Here is a 7,906-nt window from a genome sequence, read left to right on the forward strand (position 1 = left end):
GGCCAAAAAGAAATGTGTCACCTCTTTTCAATGAAGAGTTGCTCCATCCAGGAAAGGATTATTTATTTGTAACGTATTTCTCCTCAGGTTTAATGAACTTGTGTATGATGAAACATTGCATTTGAGATGTAAATACTACAATGGTTAAGATAGATTTCTAAGATTTTCATAAATTGTTAGTAAAATAGATGTGTAGCTTTTTGGTATAAAATGTCTTTGTTGAAACCGTGGGTTTATGTTCTATGTGATGAGTTATGCTATAGCTAGTACTGTACCTTTATTTTCATTGGTGGACAATTTTCACATGCTTTTCTCTTACATAATTGCTCTTTTTCAGAATTAATAGTGCTCATTGCATATTTCAGAGAGAGAAATTAAGAAATGGGACATAAACCCTTTGTTCACTCCTCCTTTACAAAGACTACTGATATTAATACTTGAATTATATATCTTATTTTTGTGTCCTAAAGATATTTAAGTATATAATTTTGTTTATATTCCTTAGTACATAGGATTGAAAAGGAATGCTTCTTCCAAGTTATAATATTAATCATAAAAAATTAAATTTAGAAAAAAAACTGAACAAAAGACGTAGATATAATAAGTTAGATTTACTTATTTTTCCGAGGGGGGAATCCTATTATCTTCTCAACTGGAGCAGCTTTGTTTGGTGTTATATTTTCATTGATATGATCCATTAGTCTTCCCTGGAAGTTTAGAATATCTGACAATATCTCTACCATTTTTTCAGTATCTTCATCTCTCCCTTTGCTTACAGTGTTTCATAGCCTTCTTTACGGATGTAGGTCCTTCCTTTCATATGTGGAGTTAACATACCTAGAATTCATGAGCTTCTAGTATGCCATACAGAACATGATACCAGATATTTTGGGTGATATCACTGGTAAGAAAGATGCTGACAATATGGCATGCCATTCTTACCCCTGCTGTTAATGGAATGCAGATTATTAGGCAATAAAGAGGCCATAATATATATTGTTTTCTTGAACAGAGTCCTCTTTCATAAGCCTCCCTCTCTCTGAATGAGGCTTGAAAGAAAATATTATCTCCCTCTAATAGTGTAGGAAGCATGTGGTCAAAGAAACTCATGGTCTGTCTCCCTTATTTATTTAGTTTGGATTCAGGAGGTGCCCTGGCTATGGGGAATGGAGCCTTTTCACTGGTAAGTCACAGTGTATGAGAAATTTCATATCCCAATTTTTATCCCAATTATTATTACATGGAAAATTTTTATGTAATCTCAAAGTCTTCCCAAACATGACACTATTCATTAAATGATAATAAACATTTGATTTTATCAGAATTTATACAATTAAGTCATTATCTTTTGGATGTTGCTATAGACTGAATATTTGTTTTACCCCCAAAATTCACTAAATCCCATATAATACATTGTATTTGGAGGTGGGGTGTTTGGGAAGTGATTAGATCATAAAGGTAGAGCTCTCATAAATGGGACTAGTGTCTGTTTTAAAAGAGACATCGCAGACCTCACTTGCCTTTTCTGCTATGCGAGGACACAGCAAAAAGACTATGAAGTAGGAAGCAAGATCTCACCAGGTGTGGAATCTGCAAGTATCTTGATGTCGGACTTCCTGACCCCAGAACTGTGAGAAATAAGTGACTTTTTTTGAAGCCAATCAGTCTGTGGTATTCTGTTAAAGCAGCCCAAATGGACTTAGACATTTAGTCAATTTCCAAATTTGTGTAGTTATTTCAAGTGATGAGATAAAAATCTGTGTTAATTGTCTATGTTAATTTTTCTATAAATTCCCGTAAGCCAGGAAAAGTTACTTAATTGTCTTTGTACTCTCTATTTGCACAATGTCTGACGTAGAATCCACTCCATGAAGTTTGTCAGTAACATGCATTCCTGAATTCTTGATCTATTGGAGAGGTTTTACTGATGAATTTTGATGAACTCTTTCTACATTAAGTATGTATATTTGCTACAATAGTCTTCTTTGTTATTTGCTCGAAATATTTGCCTTCTTTATGTTATTATGTTGTTATAGTTATTTTTCTATAATGATCCCATATTCTCTTACTTTTGATTTCTTCTATCACATCACTCTTGGAAAATTTCATTTACTTTCATTTGGTGAATTTATAAATTTTAACATCTTTTAAAAAAATAAAAATAACTCTCAAAAAAGTTTTCTTTTTAAATGATCTAGGATTTATTTATTTTTTATTTTCTTTAATGATTTTTTATTATATTATGTTAGTCACCATACCTGTACGTCCCCGGTTTCCGATGTAAAGTTCGATGATTCATTAGTTGCGTATAACACCCAGTGCACCATGCAATACGTGCCCTCCTTACTACCCATCACCAGCCTATCCCATTCCCCCACCCCCCTCCCCTCTGAGGCCCTCAGTTTGTTTCTCATAGTCCATAGTTTCTCATGTTTGTAATAAGGACGTATCTAGCCTGGTTTCCTCAAACGGGAAAAATAATCTGCCAAGGTTTTTATTATTTTTAGTAGTAAAATAAAATTTTCTATTTAATATGTCAAATTTTATACGATTAGTTTGTTTGATTTGTGGCCCATTTCCCCTCCTTCTCTGCCCACTCCTCCTGCTCCTCCTCCATTTCCTTTGGTGTATTTCCCTACCGCTAACATTCTGTGTCAGTAGTCAAGGATTTTAAGGTGTATTATACCTTGTAGGAATAGTCTCCCTTAATTACTCAGCCTTTTCAAGTTTCTTACAATTTCTAAGTTTTTATTTTTCCTGATAAACTTTAGGATTATTTTGTGAAGTTTGAAACCCTCCCATAAAACTGTATGTAGAATTTCATGACCCTCTGCATTGATTTTGAGGAAAATGTCATGTTTTCATATCTTGTTTCCCATCCAGAATGAGTCATGTATTGTGAAGGTTTGATCAATGTCTCAATAAAAATTTGTAATCATCTCCATAGAGTGTACATAAACCTTTCGGTTTTCTTAATTTAAAAGCAGCTTGTCTTATNCAAACCTTTCGGTTTTCTTAATTAAAAAGCAGCTTGTCTTATTTACATTTGATTCACATTTTCTTTTTTTTTAATTTAAGTTCAATTAGTCAACATACAGTACATCATTAGTTTCAGATGTATTTATTCGTTGCATATAACACCCAGTGCTCATCACATCATGTGCCCTCCTTATTGCTGATCACCCAGTTACCGCACTGCCCCCCCACTGACATCCCCTTCCATAACCCTCAGTTTGTTAACATTTTCAATGAGCTGATTAGAAAGGGCTCAGTGTCTTTTGCTGGCATTAATTACAGCACAATCCTCAAAGGCATGGGTGTATGTTCGCATGCAAATGTTCATAGGCCTACATTTGACAATACACAAGTAGGTATTCAACCACAGAGATCTGTATCTGACCTCATGTAACNGTAATAAGGACGTATCTAGCCTGGTTTCCTCAAACGGGAAAAATAATCTGCCAAGGTTTTTAATTTTTAGTAGTAAAATAAAATTTTCTATTTAATATGTCAAATTTTATACGATTAGTTTGTTTGATTTGTGGCCCATTTCCCCTCCTTCTCTGCCCACTCCTCCTGCTCCTCCTCCATTTCCTTTGGTGTATTTCCCTACCGCTAACATTCTGTGTCAGTAGTCAAGGATTTTAAGGTGTATTATACCTTGTAGGAATAGTCTCCCTTAATTACTCAGCCTTTTCAAGTTTCTTACAATTTCTAAGTTTTTATTTTTCCTGATAAACTTTAGGATTATTTTGTGAAGTTTGAAACCCTCCCATAGAACTGTATGTAGAATTTCATGACCCTCTGCATTGATTTTGAGGAAAATGTCATGTTTTCATATCTTGTTTCCCATCCAGAATGAGTCAGGTATTGTGAAGGTTTGATCAATGTCTCAATAAAAATTTGTAATCATCTCCATAGAGTGTACACAAACCTTTCGGTTTTCTTAATTAAAAAGCAGCTTGTCTTATTTACATTTGATTCACATTTTCTTTTTTTTTAATTTAAGTTCAATTAGTCAACATACAGTACATCATTAGTTTCAGATGTATTTATTCGTTGCATATAACACCCAGTGCTCATCACATCATGTGCCCTCCTTATTGCTGATCACCCAGTTACCGCACTGCCCCCCCACTGACATCCCCTTCCATAACCCTCAGTTTGTTAACATTTTCAATGAGCTGATTAGAAAGGGCTCAGTGTCTTTTGCTGGCATTAATTACAGCACAATCCTCAAAGGCATGGGTGTATGTTCGCATGCAAATGTTCATAGGCCTACATTTGACAATACACAAGTAGGTATTCAACCACAGAGATCTGTATCTGACCTCATGTAACTCTGTAAAACCACATGTAGGTACATTTTTTAAATGATCTGTAGGTCTGTATCCCATTTCATATACATTGTCTATATGTGGACGCACAGAGGTCTGTACTGACAACACAAGAGTATTTGACTACCCATCCAAATGCATATGTATATGTATATGTATTTGATATGATCACACATGGGCCTGTATCTGTCTAAACACAGGGCTCTTGTCATACACAGGTCTGTATCTGACTGCATATGAATTTAATGAGGACTTGACTGAATAGTTCTTCTGTCCTCTGTGGCATGGACTCAGGTTCCTTTCTGGTATTCAGCTGATTAAGGGCTTTTAGGGAGTGTTTAAGATGACTTTACTCATGGGAATTGTGCCTTGGCAGGGATGGCTAGAAGACTGAGATTTTCTGGTTCCTTCTCCTTCTCCATGCATCCTGTCTCTCCAGTGAGTATGTCAGACTTGTAACAGGGCAGTTCAGGGCTTCCAGAGGGAGGACACAGAAGGGATTAGGCCAGTCAAGATCTCATCCCATCCTGACATGAGCTTGAAGTTCAGGATTTCAAGTTCTAAATCCAGATTGCTTCTGCACCAAACGAAAAGGCAACCCATAGAATGAGAGAAAATATTTGTAAGTCATATACCTCATAAGGAATTAATATTCAAAATGTATAAGGAATTTACACAACTAAATAGCATATGCAAATCAAAACAAAAATTGATTGAAAAATGAGCAATGGACCTAAATAGACATTTTCCAAAGAAGACATACAAATGGCCGAGAGGAACACGGAAGGGTGCAAAACATTACCAATCGTAACGGAAATGCAAATCAAGACCACAATGAGATACTACCTTACATCAGTCAGAATGGCTAGAATTAACAAGACAGGGAACAACACATGTTGGCAAGGATGTGGAGAAAGGGGAACCCTCCTACACTGTTGGTGGGAATACAAGCTGGTATAGCCACTCTGGAAAACAGTATAGAGGGTCCTCAAGAAGAAAAATACAGCTACTGTATGACCCCGCAATTGCACCACTGGGTATTTACCCCAAAGATACAGATGTAGTGAAAAGAATGCACCCCAATGTTCATAGTAGCAATGTCCACAAAGATAAACTATGGAAGGTACTGAGATGTCCATTGACAGATGAATGGATAAAGAAGATATGGTTCATATACACAATGGAATATTACTCAGCCATCAAAAAAGATGAATACCTACCATTTACATTGGCATGGACGGAACTGGAGGGTATTATGCTAAGTGAAATAAGTCAATCAGGGAAAGACAATTATCATATGGTTTCACTTGTATGTGGAATATAAGGAATAGTGCAGAAGATTACAGGGAAAGGAGGGAAAATTGAATAGTAAGAAATCAGAGATGGAGCCAAACCATGAGAGACTCTTGACTCCGGGAAACAAACTGAGGCTTGGGGAAAGGGAGGTGGGTTGGGGATGGGGTAGCTGGGTGATGGGGATTAAGGTGTGCATGTGATGTGATGAGCACTGGGTATTATATGCAACTAATAAATCATTGAACACTACATTTGAAACTAATGATGTACTATATGTTGGCTAATTGAATTTAAATTAAGAAAAAAGATAAAAATCTCCTGCCCAGTGAAGGAAACAATGAACAAAACTAAAAGGCAGCCTACAAAATGGGAGATGATATTTGCAAATGGCATATCTGATAAAAGGTTAGTTACCTCATTTTCCCACATACTTGCTGACATTTATTTCTTGTTTTGTTTTGATTTGTTTTGTTTTCTATAATAATCATCCTAATGGGTGTGAAAGAGTACTTCATTGTGGGTTTGATTGGCATTTCCTGAAAGATTAGGCATAATGCACATCTTTTTATGTGCCTACTCACCATATGTATATTTTCTTTGAAGTTGAAAGCTGAGACCACAGAGATATTTGTATACTCATGTTCATAATAATAGCAGTATTCAAAATAGGAGAGGTGGAAGCAATCCAAATGTCCATCGATGGATGAATGGATGAACAAAATGTGGTATATATGTACAATGGGATATTATTCAACCTCAAAGAGCAAGGAAACACTGACACATCCTTCAAGTGGGTGAACTTTGAAGATATTATATTAAGCGAAATAAGCCAGTCACCCAAGAACGGGATTATATCACAGAAAACCCCTAAGGAATCTACAGACATTACTAGAAATAATAATTGAATTTAGCAAGATTTCAGGATGGAATCGCCAAAGAAATACTCAATTGCATTTCTATGTATTTGTATTCATAACAATGGAAAAATTACAAAATGTTAAACAGTTTTACATTAGTTTCTGAAAACAAAAATACACAGGAAATGATGAGCAACATCCATCCACTAATGATTAAAAATATTTACAAAACTAAATTTTGTTGTTTTTGTTATTTTTTGTGCCAATGAGAAATTTCTAATTTTTTGTTTCAAGTTTTTATGTAAATTCTAGTTAGTTAACATGTACTGTAATATTGGTTTCAGGAGTAGAATTTGGTGATTCATCACTCACATATAATACCCACTGCTCATGACAATAAGTACCATCCTTAATACTCATCACCCATTTCACCCATCCTCCCACCTCCCCTCCATCAACCCTCAGTCTGTTCTCTATAGTTAAGAGTCTCTTATGATTTGCCTCCTTCAATTTTTCCCCCTTCCCCTATGTTAATCTCTTTTGTTTTTGAAAATCCAAATATAAGTAAAAATATTTGTCTTTCTCAGTCTGACTTGTTTCGCACAGCATAATACACTCTAGCATTATCCACATCATTGCTAATAGCAAGATTTCACTCTTTTTGATGACTGAGTAATATTCCTGTGTGTGTGTGTGTGTGTGTGTGTGTGTGTGTGTGCATGTGAACAATTCTTTATCCATTCATCAGTCAATGAACAATTGGGCTCTTTCCACAATTTGGCCATTATTGATAGTGCTGCTATAAACATTGTGGTGTGTGTGTCCCTTCAAATCAGTATTTTTTTTTTAANGTCAGTATTTTTGTATCTTTTGGGTAAATATCTAGTGGTGTAATTGCTGGATCATAAGGTACTTCTATTTTTACCTTTTTGAGGAACCTCCACACTATGCTATATACCTCCAAACATACTGGAAGTTTTCCAGAGTGGCTACACCAGTTTGGATTCCCACCAACAGTGTAAGGGGGTTCCGCCTTTCTCCCAATCCTTGCCAGTATTTGTTGTTTCCTGTGTTGTTAATTTTAGCTATTCTAAGAGGTGTGAGGTGATCTCTCACTGTAGTTTTGATTTGTAGTTCCCTGATAATGAGCAATGTTGAGCATCCTTTCCTGTGTCTGTTAGCCATCTGGATGTCTCTCTCTCTCTTTTTTTCCCCTTTGGCTTTAATTTAGTCCTCTTTGTCTAATTTAAGATAAAAGCTTTGCTGTGTTAGAGCTTTATTTTATTTATTTATTTATTTATTTATTTATTTATTTATTTATTTATAAAGATTTTATTTATTTATTTGACAGAGACAGCCAGAGAGAGAGGGAACAAAAGCAGGGGGAGTGGGAGAAAAAGAAGCAGGCTCCCAGCA

This window comes from Ailuropoda melanoleuca, chromosome 16, assembly GCF_002007445.2.
Source record: "Ailuropoda melanoleuca isolate Jingjing chromosome 16, ASM200744v2, whole genome shotgun sequence".
Classification (NCBI taxonomy): Eukaryota; Metazoa; Chordata; class Mammalia; order Carnivora; family Ursidae; genus Ailuropoda; species Ailuropoda melanoleuca.